Source organism: Lissotriton helveticus, chromosome 9, assembly GCF_964261635.1.
Source record: "Lissotriton helveticus chromosome 9, aLisHel1.1, whole genome shotgun sequence".
NCBI classification, from domain to species: Eukaryota; Metazoa; Chordata; class Amphibia; order Caudata; family Salamandridae; genus Lissotriton; species Lissotriton helveticus.
Window position 1 is genome coordinate 571,925,791 of NC_136070.1, and position 15,236 is coordinate 571,941,026.

Below are 15,236 nucleotides of genomic sequence, written 5' to 3' on the forward strand. Positions count from 1 at the left end.
CTTAAAGCATAGCGTGTCTCTCTTCATAGACTCTCCTATAGTTATATAAATGTCCCGAACTCCTGTCTCATATTTTTGAGATAATTCTAGAATACTAGTCCTAATCAAAGCCTATCCCATCTTTAGTGATTCATCTTAAACGTTCTAATTCCTGATCCTTCGTTTTGAATGTGTCCTGGTTCTATTAGTTTATAAATGGTTGTACTGACTTATTTGCTATTCAGCTATGTACTTTCTGTTATTCTGATTATCGATTGCTTAATTACTGTGAATTTGATGATTTCTGAATTTTACTAAATTAGATAAAGACTTTAAAACTTCCAGTTGTCCGTGGTCATTTTACAAAGAGTATTGAATGTTATTTGCTGGGTTTGTATTTTGCTGCCTTTCCTTTTACAGCTAGCTCCCTGATCCATGGTGGGTATAGGTACCCGTGTCGGTGGATGGTAAGTCGGGTACGCTGAAGAATAACGAAAGGAACTCACAAATATCTGATAGCAGACCGTGAGGTCATCCGATCAATGTATATGGTGATTTGAAATATATGGGCCCGAAGCCGGAAGTGGCAAAATTATTGGTCGGGTGACCCGCGCGCTCTATCAATACAATATCATATTCATTAATCAATTAGCTTGTCAACAGTCCTGATCGTGGGGGGTTCACAGATGTTACCTCTGTATTCATTCCATTTGGTCCACACAGCTACCCACTTCTTCGGGCACCCCCTAGCCATGTATAACGTCTTTTCCGAGTCAATGAGGAAAAACATGGCTGAGTTGCACAACGTACTCCTAGCCAACGCCAGGATTGATTTAGTATGATATTCAACATACAGACCAATAGTGCTTTAGAATGTTAATACTAAGATATACGGTAAGGTTTTAACAAACAAATTGCATCAAATTCAGCCCACATTGATCAAGCCTAATCAAACTGGTGAGACGTGTATTTCACAATAGCAGGAGAGCCATTAATGAAACAGATCACAGTATTATAGTTATAACATTACCATTCTCTTCTCCTTCTCTATGCTTGAGATGCTGTGAAACATTTGGTAGGACAGCGACAAGATCTCAACTTCACACTACAAACAAAATCAGGCTAGAAACAAATTTCAGACACTATCCTCCCAAACGTTGCCATGCCTTTGCCTGCTCTAGTGGTCAATAAGAAAACGTCTGTTACAAAGCACTGAAAATGTCGAGTTGGAACCAGATGCTCAGAATCCACTTCAGTTTTTGCCATCTCCAACCTATGACTCTAAAAAATTGACAAAATACAAAAAATTTGAGAGCGGAAACAGGATATACACTCTATAAAGCTGCCTTACTTGCAGGTTGCAGGATGCAAAATTCTAGTGCAAATCTCCCATAATTCACTCTGAACTGTTTCATTAAGTTTCGCAATTCACAAATAACTTAAAATCTATAGTTCTGAATACATTTAAAGAGAGCATTGCTCGGTTGAAAATAAATCTGAGTACACTACGGCCACCAAAAAACATTAAATATTGTGGAGTTGTTTTAACAGCTTTCTCGTACAGTGGTTGTAAATGCAGTATCCTTAGACGTCTATAAACTCCCTTCAATTCTCAGAAGGTCAACCACGTTAGTAACCTTGTGGGTACTGCCCAGACTACTTGACATATTCCACACAATACCACATTAGGAGCTCTTCCAAAATCAACGTCACACGAAAACAAAAATCAATTTATCTGGACGGGTTAGCTCCCCGTGTTTAAGAGAGGTGTCTAAGAGAGGTTACTTATTAAGTGAAAACTTAATGGAGGCTTGGGAGTTCCGGAAATGTGCTTATAAGTAAATGCAGTGTTCTTAAAGCACTTGCAGACTGGGCTACCTCTGTAATAAATACACATTGGAACACTTTTTGAGCAAACGATACTCCTGATATCATGTTGGAATTTTTTGGAGCATCCACTGTGGCTACATGTTTCCATTGGCACATCTTGCAAAATAACTCCACCACACTGTGGTACCATAGAGCTGTCATAAGAACATACAAACATCAAAGCATCAGTATATCCTTCCCCAATAATATCTTGTCCCAACGTCAATCTGGAGTGGTGCATAACAATAAACAATACTTGAAAGATGGTAAAATCAAGTCCCTAGAGCCATTGTAAGGGAAGGGGTTTCCACTTACAGCCTGGAAAACTTAAATATATCATAATCTACCTCCTGCCGCCCAAGCAAAGCCAGGCACGTGTGACAGTGTTTGCCTATCCTTGTGTGTTTTTTTTTACCATTGCCTTAAAACAGCGAGTAATACGCGACTCATCAGTTAGGCACCAACTAGCAGTCAAATCCAGTACCTAAAATGACTTTTACTAGTTGCGTGTGATGTTTTGAGGTGCTTTTAAGTCCTCACCTACTAGACAGCCAATGTGCTATATTTTGCAAGACCCACTATCAGCTTACAGTAGGCTTAGAGCCCGCAGACTGCTTACCATTGGTTGGCTTTGTTCTCACTCATGTGCTTGCTTATTATTTGTTAGCGTGTGTGAACTTTACTTTCTCTTCATGCATCTGTCCTTCCCCTGGAGCATGGGTGCATTATTTGTGTTCATCCTGCGTTCACTTTTCAGGTGCTGCTTTTTTCTTTTTGTTTAAGCACTCTATGAGAGTATATGTGTTTTCCAGCTGTGTCCCTTGTGTACTTTCTCCACCGACTATGCTCGTCTTGCTCTTTTACCTCCCTTTTTCTCTGCATGTGTGCTTCTCCACCCCCGCTCTGTGACACTTGCCCTCGTGTGCTTCTACCTCTGCGTTTCCTTCTCTCCCGTATGCTTTTTACCGCAGCTCCACGTTGCGCGGTCTCATCCATTTACTTTCTACCCACTCTAAGTTTCTCTCTCTCCATTTGCTTCCTTCGCCATGCACTCCTGGTTGCTTCGCCCATTCGCTCCACGTTACTTCAGCCTGCTCTCATTTTGCTTCCTCTAGCCCTCCTGTTTCCACCTTCCTGTGTTGCTTCCCCCTACAACTCCTAGCGCTTCCTTTGAGAAAAAAGCTCTTGCAACATTTTGTGGGCATGCACATGCTTTGTACCTGCGCCTAAAAAAAATGACACGGCCTGCCACATTGTAGGTCTTTTTCCCCTCTTTTTTAGCCTTGCTGCACTGCATTGGAGATGCTGTACTCTACTGCTAAAACCATTAGCAAATTCAATAGGTCTCAAAGGTGAAGCCCATTGACTTTGCCAATGCTTGTTTCTCTGGAGTTCTTTTATTTTCCATGCTTCTGGGTACCCCTGACCGCTGGTCTCTGCTAACCATACACAACCAAGCAACACCCAAAATACAACAAATATACATAGTAGATTACACAAGCGACCAAAGAAACTCTCAAAACTGTATACAAAAAGACTGCCCAGGATAAGAAAGTGCTTCAATGCTGGACTTAGGATAGAAAGCACTATACAATTTCTCATAAAATAACAGAGCATTACAAAGTAGCATATCCAGAAAGTCACAGATTGCAGAGGGATCCGAAAGCAGTAGATCAGACTATCCCACCCATTATTTACATCTGGAATACTGCATTTCTAGGAGCGCAGACTCTGTACAGCATAATCCTGAGTACTGCGTCTACTAAAATAACATGTTTAATAAATTACTGCAACTGAAGGTAGACTGACTTGTTCAGGATATTTCAAAGAAAGGAGGCTTTGCTGATGGATTAAAGGTTAGAGATTACAGTGGGGTCTAGTGATGTCACTTTAATTAGAATTTTAATTCAGGACCACCTAAGAGGTTTCAGTGACATAATGCCGTGTGCGTTTTATGTTGTGCACAAGTTGCAGGTCCCAACCTGACATTGGATTCAGATGGGACAGTCTCTTGGTCAGGGGTCTCCAACCTTCTCTGTAATAAGAGCCAATTATGTTAAATGAACATAATCCTGGGCTACAAATATTATTAGTGTTCTAATAGTGACCACATCAGACACGATTATGTTAGTAACACCATATGCAAGATTACCAGCAGCAATCACCTTAGTAGCACCATATGCAAGATTACCAGCAGCAATCACCTCAGTGCATCCGGCCTGTATTCCAGCAGTAATGAAACAAGCATTTACAATGCAATAGGTCTCCCAGCATTAAAGTTTGAGTTATTGGCATTGTGTATGACAATGCGTTGCATCAAATTTTTAGCACACTTTGAATTGGTGAGCAGTGTGAGTGTGTGCAAGAGTATGGTGTTCTTGAAAGCAGTGTGGTAGAGAGTGCAGGAATTTGGGTGACCTGAGCAATGTGGATGATGCACCTCACACACGGGGCTGACACAGTTATTATTCACACAGCTCTGATGCACCTCAGGTACGGGCTCACAGATGTTATTATTCACACAGCTCTGATGATGCACCTCACGCACGGGGCTGACAGTTATTATTCACACAGCTCTGATGATGCACCTCAGGCACGGGCTCACAGCTGTTATTATTCACACAGCTCTGATGATGCACCTCTGGCACGGGCTTACAGTTATTATTATGCACACAGCTCTGATGATGCACCTCACGCACGGGCTCATAGCTGTTATTATTCACACAGCTCTGATGATGCACCTCACGCACGGGGCTGACGCAGTTATTATTCACACAGCTCTGATGATGCACCTTAGGCACAGGCTCACAGCTGTTATTATTCACACAGCTCTGATGATGCACCTCTGGCACGGGCTTACAGCTATTATTCACACAGCTCTGATGATGCACCTCAGCACGGGGCTCACAGCTGTTATTATTCACACAGCTCTGATGATGCACCTCATGCACGGCCTCACAGCGGTTATTATTCACACACAGTGATGACCCCGGGGGCAGCCTGCACCTTCCTACGCTACTGTCTCTGCATATCACAATAAGTCTGATAATGGGCAAACTGTCTTGGTTGGCATGACATGAGGAAGTCTGGTAATGGGCAAACTGTCCTGATTGGCATGACATGAGTAGGGAAATTTGAAGGAAAAAAAGGCAAAATTCATTTTCACAACCTCTTCTTTGAACTTTGCCAAGCAAACTATTTTAAAAAGACCCATGAAGACACCCGCCTGATTTTTCCACTCTGTGCTAGCAACATATGGGGGAAAGGCTTAAACGAAGGGCCACAGCTAAAGTGCACTCATTGGATTCAAAACAGAGTTGGTAGGATCCTGGCATCTGGAACATTTACACTTCTTAAAACGGCACCAGGGACACAAACATCCAACAATATCCAGTTTGCTGTGAGAATAAGCCATCATTTTCCCTTCAAATATTAAGCAATTTAAATGTTACTGCATGCAAAATGATGGGGGAAAATACATGTACTGTATGCAGCCTATGCAGTAAAATCAGAAACATTGACCGTAGTAATTCCCACTAATTCCCCCACAGCGAGTTATCAGATGCTTTCATTACAAATCCAGATTGCACTTTAACTTCATTTTAAAACACATCAGCACTGCAATATGGTGGCTCGTGAACAGGTAGGTGTACAGTAGGCTTCCAGGAGTTGTGCTTTAAGGGGTAACGTTGGCGCCTCCTGGATCCAGCGGTCACTGGATGGTGATGCGGGCCCTACAGTCATGTCAGAGGGACTGCAGGAGCAGGTGGTTATTACATGAGGTCCGGGTAGCTGAGGTGACCAGCATGCCGCCTCTTGCACCACCGCGGCCTGCCTCGTCCTCTAAGAGGTCACCCGGGAAGCGGCCGAGCAGTCAAGAAAGACATCAGGTAAAGCAGAAGAAAATAAAGCGGTACACAAAAATATGGCAAATGGAATCTGAACCTCGGCTACATTCAGTACCCCCTAGTATTGCAGTCATTATGATATTTTCTCTACTCGAGGTGAGCAAGTGGCAGGCACACTGCGCAGGTTTTTTAACTGACCCTACTACAATAACGGACTTTGCTGACATTTGCAGAAACGTTCTTTTGTTTGCAGTGGTGCAGTGTGGACTTTCAATGAGAGGGGTGCACATCGGAGTCCTCGTTTCTTATTAACAGTACGATCAGTTTAGGAGGGCAGTAGGGCTTCAGGTTGCAGATATGTATGACTTCCCAGACTTTATTGCTTGATTTTGCTTCCGAAAAAGTATCACTCATAACCGCTGAAATGCCACTCATAATTACACATAAATTATGAAAACGTCACACATAGCAATCTGAAACCTTGGCAGCTATGAAGGTCTACGTGCTCTTTCGAGACAGTTAACCCCTTTCAACAACACCCCATCCCTCCCAGCCTCACCCCAAGCGGGCTCCCTGTGCATGTTAAAGGTGCAGGCCTTACCTTGCTGTAGAGCTCAGAGGCGGACATCGCGGCGCCTCGTGCCCCTCCTTGCAGGGTGCACCGGATGAACGGAACTGGAAGCGTCTAGGCCGTGACTCCTCGCAGGTGGGCCTGTCCTGAACCCAAATAAGGCCTCCCCCGAGCCCGGCTCCCCGTACTTAAGCCCACCCTCCCCCGGCACCCCGCCTGGCCTCGCTTTGGCGTTGCCAGGACTCGAACCCTCTTCGCACTTATTTACACACACGCGCGTGCACTGAACCCTACGCACTGCTCCAGTCTGTACAAATTTCGGTGGAAACGTTTGGTTTGTTTCCTGTCTCAGTATCTCCATATCTCGGTGCAGGTTCGCGCGGCGTCCTCGCGCCGCCTTTAAAATGCTGTAGGGAGCCGTAGCACAGGCACCTGGGGGTCCTGTCGGCAGTGGGCCCCCTCGTTGCTGTACGTGGCTGCCTTGGGGTCACATGGTATTACTGACGCATGCAACCGTCAGGGAGGACACCCACGTGTGAGGAGGAGCGGCCGGGGATCGAACCGCCCACGGAGAGAAGCCGCGCCCACGGAGAGAAGCCCATGCCCTAGAGAGAGCCCCGCGGTGGCAGCTGAAGACCGGAGTAGCGGTAAGTGGCGGCGGCGCTTGATGCACGTGTGTGTGTGTGTGTGTGTGTGTGTGTGTGTGTGTGTGTGTGTGTGTGTATGCGTGTATGCGACAGCAGGGGTGAGTTCTCTTTATGTGGGGGTGCATGCGTGCATGGGCGCTCGTGTGTGTCTGTGTGTCTCTGCGTATGCGCATGCGCATGCATGTAGGGTGTTGGAGCTTCCCAGGAGACGGCAGCTAAGCGTGTTCACGCGCGCGTGGCCTACGCCGATCGCCTTTGCGCGCGGCCGGTGCTGTCTCCTGGGGAGCATAGTCAGCAACAAAAGATCTCCTGGCGGACACAGCGCTGACGCGCTGTTAAACGGCAGGAGACCTAAAAAATTAAAAAGCTGTTAACGTGGAATGCCTCTACGTGGGCAATGCATATCCGTCATAGATACAATGACCCTAAGGTAGTAATATTAGTAGAAGTCTGCCCAATGCTGTGTTATTTACCAATCAAATATCAGCTTTAAAAATTTTTTGGGGGAAAATTAAAAAAAAAAAGTATCCAAAATTATGAGTTCTGAAAATACAATTTAATTTTGAAAACATGCTTTTTATTTTTATATAAATATGTTAATTCAACCAAGCAGAAGCTTCTAATTTAGTAGGCTGGGCTGCACATAGGAGAGCTACTTGCAGGGAGCTGGAGAGCTAACAGTAGGTTCACAAGCTACTCGTTGGAGAAGCCTGCTCCTTGGTATTATGTAAATATCTCAGTGACAGACATTGCGTCAATGCATGTGGCATACAAACATAGATCATCAAAACTGTCAAAGATGCCTGGAGTCCATGAGAGAGGCCCTGTGGATACACAGGAGGTCCTACATTCTGAATCACAGCTGGGGAGGGGGTACCAACACACCGAGTAGACATCTTTACCTGCCATCTTACATACAGCAGATGTATTTCTTGAACTGAAGACTCGTGTTCAGTGGAAGGTAACATATAAACAAAGGCAATCTGTCAGCTAGACCGCCACCTTAAGAATGTTAAGACGTTTAAATAGAGATGGAGGCCCTGCAGGCCATGGTGGAAGTGGAGTGCATTGATAGCTGTGGAATCGGGGAACAACCTTTACAACGAAACACTAACAACGCGGTACCATTACAACGCTGGTTTTAGAACGAAAGTCGTTACAACGACTTTCGCTGGAGGGCGCTCTAGGATAGGGAATAGTTTAATTTACTATCCAACACCTTCCCTACTATCCACGGGGACTGAAGTTGGAATAGTAAATTAAACTATTCACTATCCAGCGCCCCCCAACGCAAGTCGTTGTAACGACTTGCATTGAAAAACCTGCATTGTAACGGTACGTGTGGTAATACCACACGTTGTACCGTCATACATCCTGTGGAATCCAGAGCTGGATGAGAAGATGATCCTACAAGGCAGGATCGAGGCGCATTAGCAGAGCTGTTTTGGTATAACTGAAGGGGCTGCAGGTCAGAACAGAGATGATTCAACTTAGCTATGTGCAGGTGACAGTACTGAAATAGGAAGAAGAGCCTCAGGTCAACACTGAGGCACCTCAGTTGGGTTGTTGTGGCAGCTACCTCACATTCTAAGTAAAATAGGAGGACCTATTACACCTGGCTTTGTCCACACCTGCACCTGAAGAAAATTAGGTGGAAATAAAAAGCATTTGTAAGGCGTATATTATCTGAAGGTATACCGTTACCCACAGCTCAGAAACCGGGGCAGGCGCACATATACGTGAATACACACTTGATTTCCTGCGGTCTGGCGAAGATAATTCGCCACTGAGCCCTCAAAGCCTGTAGCAATTTACCCCAATGTGGATTCCTTCTTTTGACTGAGGGAATTTCAAGCCAACTCTCGTCTTCTAACAATACGGACCACTACATTTGTAAGCAATCAAACCACACCTCGACTGGGAGAGCCCTTATAGGAGAGAGTTTTATAAATTATGGCAAGGGCCTACAATTTGACACCAAAGACAACAGGGAACCAGTGAAGATTAAGATTGCAGGGGCTAACATGTCCCAGATGGCCAAAAACAACTACAATCAGAGCCGCAAAGTTTTTCATTTTTTTGAGCCATCCATTGACTTTTTCTGTAGAGCCTATGAACAGGGTACCACAATAATCCAGCCTGATATGACTATCAATAGTGCCTCGTTTTTATTTTTTGTCCTTCTACTGGCAAGCAGGTGGATGTGATGGTTACTGGTAAGTGTCCAGGTCAAAGCATTGTCCTGGCTTTCCATGCACGTGTTTACATCAAACACTATCCCGAGGATACTCCTACCCTAGAGAGACAAACAAATGACACACTGTTTGAGGGGACATATAGATGGAAGCACTTTCACTCCTCACGTTTCCCCGATCCTTTCCTATATTGACAAATGGTGCAAGTGTACCAGGGTTATATCTGGTATTTAGAATAATCTTATTGCAGAACTTTACTCTAAAATGACCGAACATTATACCAGACTACACCAGCAGGCCCAACTATGGCAGGCTATACAGAAGAGAACTGGTCTTTGTTCCTGGACACACATAAAATATTTAAAAGTAGAAGCAATACTTCAAATCAAATCAAAAAGTAACTTTATTCGGTTGAATTTACAACCATAAAAGTACAGGTGAAAATCATACAGTACATATACGGTTATTTGCAACATTTTACTTTTCATATAAAAATTGGTTACTATATGAGATAATGCATCAGTTTAAGCATATAATCAGTTTGCTCAATATTGGTACCCGAAATAACAGTGGTATAAAAATAGATATTTACTGCGCATGGGCCGCAAGTTGAGAACAAATTTTTATACAAGCTTTTAAATAATAAGCGACTGTTTTTGCAACAAAAGGGGAATCTAGACATTGTAATGCCAAAAGGGCAGGTCTGCATCTTCTCAATCTTAAAAATCTAAGCAGAGGAACCAACCAACGTTTGCGGGGATTGTCATAAAAGGTACAAAATAAAATTACATGTAATGTAGACTGAGGAGTACAATCGTCACAGGGACATTTGATCATATCACGTGACCAATCAGAGGGCATGGGAAATGAAACAAGACGATAAAAGGAATTAAATCTAAATCGAGTTAAAACATATCTATCATAATTAGACAGAAAAAAGGACAGATAAGTTTGAAGGCCATAGGAGGATTGAATCATCATTAGATGGTTGGTCGACTGTTTGCCGATTTCTGAGCACAGACGTAAATCACTCAGATGCGAGACACATAAGTTCTTTAAAAACCTTCTTGATATGGTAGTGAGTGACGTAGGGTTTATAAAAAACTCTAAGCAGTTCAAATCATTCAGAAATTTAAAAACGTACAACAGCCAAGGAATCTTCTTCCAATGGGTCAGAGTCAGGCAGTCTGTTATTAGCGACCGGGTTAGGAGACATTGCTCCTTGGTCCATATACGGTGCCAAAGGAGAATCGGTTGGTACCTTATGAAGTCAGATATGTAATCCCTACCGAGCTCCATATGGCTACCGTAATTGGAAGCACTTCTGGGGAGGGCTAATATATACTTCAGAAAATCATTTTCGACTACTTGGAGGTCATCGACAGGGACATAGCCCCATACACCTGCTCCGTAGGTAGCCACACTCATGCACTTAGCTTGATAAATTTGCAGTATTACTGCAGGGGCGGGCTTGCCCAGCTTCCTAGAGAATGAGGTCAGTGCTGATGTTGTGCGTTGGAACTGCGATTTCCTGCTAGATATGGCAGGTTTCCATGACAGTTGATGGTCAATGAGGATTCCTAAATACGGATAGTTCCTAGCACTATCTAACCTAGTATTCTCAATATAGATAGATTTACATTTCTGGGCTTTCTTGCCAACATACATGACAAAAGTCTTGGATTTGTTGACTTTAAGACCAAGAGAGAGCATGTATTGGCAATACTTATCAAGTTGCAACTGGAGCTGATTAGGTGTCCTTGCTAAGATTACCGAGTCATCGGCATAAAGCAATGCTGGAATCGGGCGACCTTTTATACAGGGGAGGTCCTTATTCCCTATCAGCATCGCTTGCTCCAGACCGTTAGTGTAGATGTTAAATAGGAATGGAGCAAGGACGCACCCCTGTCTTACTCCTTTTGTAATTCGGAATGAATCCGTTAGCTCTCCGTTGATGCCATACCTCACACAGGCTTTGGCATCCGAGTAAAGCTCTCGGAGAAACTTCAGGATTGGGGGGTCTACACCCAGTTTATTTAAAATCTCCCATAGCTTGGAGTGGATTACGCAGTCGAATGCGGAACTTAAATCCACGTAAACTAGGTAGAGATTGCCACCTTTAGCCCAGGCGTATTTCCCCATAAGTAAGGTGAGGTTAAGAGCCTGCTCCACCGTGCCCAGGCCCTCTTGGAACCCAAACTGGAGGTCTGTGATGACCTTGTTCTCCTTTGCCCAATCCTGGAGACGTTCCAGGAGGAGTCTCCCAGCGACCTTACCCAGCGAGTCCAAGAGGGAGATTGGTCGGTAGCAAGCTGGATTATCTCGGTTCCCCTTTTTAAAGATGGGAAGAAGCACAGAGGTAGACCAAGAATCGATTAAACCGACCTGAGAGACTGCGGACATGACTTGAGTGACTATTGGGGACCATAATTCAAGGTTATTCACAAAGATGTCTAATGGGACCCCGTCAGGTCCAGGGGCTTTCCCAGTCTTGGAAGACGTTAGTGCTGTATTCACATCTCCAAGGTCAAAGTAGATGTCAATTGGGTAGGTGTTATCACTGTTGGTATTGGCCTCCCTGGATGTAATAACATCGGTAAATGGGGTTGAATCCCCAAATATCTGAGAGAAATGGGTCACCCATTTTTCAGCGGGTACTGCCACGTCTAAATGGGAAGAAGCGGCGTCATCCGCCAAAAATGGAGATTTGACTGTTCGCCAAAATAGCGTACTGTCCTTTGATTTTATGCTCTCGTGGAGTTGGGCCCAAAGGTTATTTTTTATTTCCCGTTTGCGGGCTTTTAGGGCCAATTTATATTGTTTTCTTAAATGTAAGATTAAGGCTACATCCCTGTTTTGACTATGAAGGGCTCGTTTGAGTGCACTATGGGCCCTACGACAATCAGAGTCAAACCACCCTCGACTTTCTTTCTCTTCCTTCTTGTTATGGTGGCGGATAAGCTCCTGCCGCATAGCTTCTAAGATCTTGGCAAAACTAGACAAGATCAGCTGAGGGGATGAGGTCTCCTCTAAGCAGATGTAAATTTGTGGGAGGGTTTGTTGGATAACCCTTTCGGTAACCTCTTTGGGGTTGATCTTAGACCACTTTACTGTGTACCCGTTAGTTCTGCCCATCTCCAGGGATTGCTGTGTTAAGATGCTGGACTTGGTGCGGGATGAGGGAACAGAATTAAGAGTAATAGTAATGCTGTTGGGAAAATGGTCACTAGAGGGGTCTGTGCCAGTAGAAAATTTTTTCAATCTGGTTCCTAAGATCTGAGAACACAAAATGAAGTCGATTGTGGACAACAGTCCTCTACCATGGAATGTTGGCTTAAAATCGACAGCAGGGGTCACCAATTCATTCGCAAATTCAAGTTCCAGTGAAAATAAACAAGCATTAAAAGCTGACCCTAGGCTAGAGTGAATAAAGTGGGTGATGGGGGAGTCATACTCATCTTCAAGGCCGCATAAACCTTTGTTGGAGTTAGTACATAGGTAGACATTAAAGTCCCCACCCCACACGAAATAACATTGTGACTGTGCATTTTTAACTTTCTGGTCATGTAAAAATGAAGTGATTTCTGTCAATGACTTTACACAGTCAACATGTGGTACATTATTATACATATTTATAACATAATAAACGGAGCTTTTAACAGTAAACTTGAGAATTTGGAAGATTTCAGACATCTGGGATATTTCAGTCATAATAAAAGGAATTCGGTTGGATACGTAGGTGGCCAGGCCACCCTTATGTCTTCCTTGAACCGATGGAGTAGCGGACATATGAAAGGTTTTAAAACCCTGGATATGAATCGGCTCAATGGCCCAGGTTTCCTGGAAGCAGACTATGTCATGCCTGTTAACCAGGTCGATCCAGGACTGGAGCTGTGTTTTAGATCTAAGGCCCGCTACGTTCCAATACATGATTGTAAGATCCCTGGTTGGGGGTAAAAGGGGGTTGGAGATCAACAAGGTATCGGGGGGTATTAGATCACAGATACAAGGGGAAGGAATAAAGGAAGAGGCAGTGTTGTTAGATAAACAGGGTGGTGAAGGTAAACTGTTTTGTTGCCTTTTTTGCGGCTCCTCAGGGGTTATAAGAGGAGCAGGGCTAAGAACACAGACCTGTGAAGATGACAAGTGCAAGGAGATCTTTGGCAGAGGAGAAAGAAACTCGATGCCAGCACCAAGCGGGGGAAAATGGTTGGGCGTTACCACCCGGTTTTTACTGGAAGAGTGAGTAGTAAGAATCTGAGTTCCAATAGGGTCTTGAGTATTGTTATCGGAGGGGACTGATGGTCAGTCAACCATATCCAAACATTCGTACCTGTTGGATAATGGTGGACCTCTCCAGTTGGAATGATGACCAGAAGTAGAATTGGAAAAGCCATAACCTGCCCGATGACCATGGTCTCTATTCCCATCCCAATTGCCCACTCTCATCCAACTCCAGGGGGGACCGGTGTTGTGACGGGGAGCCGGGGGGTAGAAGTATGACAAGTTGCGGGTAGCTATCCCTTCGGCAGATGTACGGTCGCCCCAGGAGCAAATGTGCTCAACAGTATTAGGGTCTTCAAAGTTCACTATAATGCAGTCGCCCTGGATGTTTTTGGGCACAGTGCCGAGCCATGGCACTCTGCGAACGGTAGTAACTCTGTTGTCCAAAAAAGATGTTAAAGGTCTATTATTGGACAACCAGTATATGACTTTATTTTTTAGTGACCAGATTGGCTCGTCTAGACTGGGGGGGAGTTCCGGAACACCTGTCAGGATAACCACATAGGGGGATGCCTCAGGTGGGAGATGTACGGAACGACCCCCTCTCCTCCGGTTTCTAGGGACGTTGTTAAATCCGAGCGATTGTTGCTTTGGGACCGGAGGGGCTGGTGTAGGAAGGGAAGGCGTAGGAGGGGTTATTTGTTGATTGGACGACTGATCATTAGAGTTGGTCAGAGGTGGAAGTGGTAAAGGGTTCGATGTCTTCTGTGGGGCTTGAGGCTTAAGCTGAGGCGGTGGTGGTTGCTTTTGAATGGGTTTCAGCGGGGCCTTTTGGTTAGTGTTGTTGTTGGGTAAAATGGTTTTTGGGGGGTTAGGCTTACTGGTTTTGATAGTATCTACTAAGGGGTTCCCTTGTACTAAATTGGGATTTTTTGTGTTACCCTTATTTAGATCAGGAACTGAAGACAATTGAGTTAATTGAGCTAATTGAGATTGCAGCTGATGTAGTACCTTTTCTATAGGAGTTAAGTATGACTTAAGTAATTCACCTATTTTGGTGAGCAATAGGCTATCGTTACCACAGGTATTGTTAGTTAAGTTACCATAATCATCCAGGCTGCTATCACTATCATAGCTACTATGGCTGCTAAGAGTTAGATTATCAGCAGTGAGAGTCGTTGCAGGTGCTAGCACAGGAAGTGGTGATTGGGGGGAAGTTAGAGCAAGATTAGTGGATTGGGAAGGGAGATACGTAATAGAGGGGGTTTTTGGGATAGTCATAGGTGGGGAAGTAGCAATATGCTCTAAATGAGCAGTTTTCCTTCTTTTAGACTTTCTTTTGGGGATAGCGCCTTCGCGTATACCCCTATCTGTGACTGGGGAGGGATCAAGGGCACTATGGGTAGCAAATATGAGTGGGGATTTTTCAAGTGACATACGAGAATCTGACAAGTTCAAGGTTGCCGAGAGGTCCACCGTGTTGGGCACCGTGTGTACCTCCGCATGCATTGTCACTGGCAGGGGTATTTCTACTGGACGTTGGGGGGTTACTGCGGTGGCCAATAGGCCCATTGAAGAACGTCTCGCTATAGCCAAGTCCTGGGAGACTCGACGATTCAGTAGTATAATACCCTGCTCAATGGCAACATTGGCCTTAGTGATAAATTGGTCTATCGGGCCAATGACCTCTGCCGCGGCCAGGGCCTGTTTTTTGACAGTGTTCCTTGTATTTCTAGGAGACATGCTGAGCGTAAATTAAAAACTCACTACTGTAGGTGGAATTAAAAGGAACGATTTCAGGGGTACAAGTTAAAATACTATAAAAAGTAACATTCAATAAGAAGGGGGTAATAAAACCAACCAAAAATAAAATGGCCCAGTCCAGTCTTGCACAGGCTTGAAC

General features: G+C 44.5%; 1 protein-coding gene and 1 pseudogene across 2 annotated transcripts in view; both read right to left on the reverse strand.

The window, feature by feature from the left end:
* The window catches only part of ESRRA (estrogen related receptor alpha), a 179,703-nt gene that overhangs the window by 33,059 nt on the left and 131,408 nt on the right, over positions 1 to 15,236 (reverse strand). The window lies entirely within an intron of this gene.
* On the reverse strand, positions 6,674 to 6,800 carry LOC144783565 (small Cajal body-specific RNA 14; annotated as a pseudogene).